The following is an 812-nucleotide window of genomic DNA, read 5'->3' as shown; positions in this document are numbered from 1 at the left end:
TTCTGACATGTATGGAAAACTAATCAAATTCTCTATAGCTGTAAGTTTGGATGTCTTCCCGTTTGAATATTAGTTTCAAACTTCAAAGTAATGGGAGCCAGTAAACATTGGAAACGAAGTTTTTATAGCAGTTTCTGCTGCTTTCTTCTTCTTCGAAAGAAAAACGATAGCATTTAGTCATTTCAAAATTTGATTGTATAACGTTTATACCTTCACAGCAAACACATCCCTTCAAAACTTTTATGCCATTTATTTACTGAGTAGCCAGACGGTTCATTCGGGGTAAACGGCATATTTGAAGTGTCTTTTCAGTGAAGCAAAACGTACCAGACTTTATCAGCCAAAAGAGGATGAACCACAACCTTACAAAGGATTTAATCTATCTCGCAAACAATTTATTGATTTCTGGTAATCTTAACTGCCACTTCAGTCAATAACTTTCCAACTCTTATTGACTCAAGACTTAAGCTCCCATGTTCCAAGAATTTCTGCCAGGATCAGGAGTCACAGCGTTCAGAATAAAAACAGTTGGGGCAATGATTTTTATCTTTATATTTTAGCGTTATTTTTAATATATGCTATTTAGTGTCACGCATGTTAATATGCTTCAAGTCAATCTAAAAAAAAAAAAAATATATTTGATTTTCTATCAGAACCTGCAAGTTTCTAGTTTGTTTTATTCAGTTAATATCGGTATATCTACTTTCAAAACGTCGCCTTCTGTTATTTTACTCACAGATTGTAATTACCATTAACTGGTACATATTTTGCTCCAGGGTATCATCAAGTCAGCTTTTCACTTCTCAAAGAAT

Source organism: Palaemon carinicauda, chromosome 24 (genome assembly GCF_036898095.1).
Source record: "Palaemon carinicauda isolate YSFRI2023 chromosome 24, ASM3689809v2, whole genome shotgun sequence".
Classification (NCBI taxonomy): domain Eukaryota; kingdom Metazoa; phylum Arthropoda; class Malacostraca; order Decapoda; family Palaemonidae; genus Palaemon; species Palaemon carinicauda.
Note: the sequence above shows the minus strand (reverse complement) of the source record.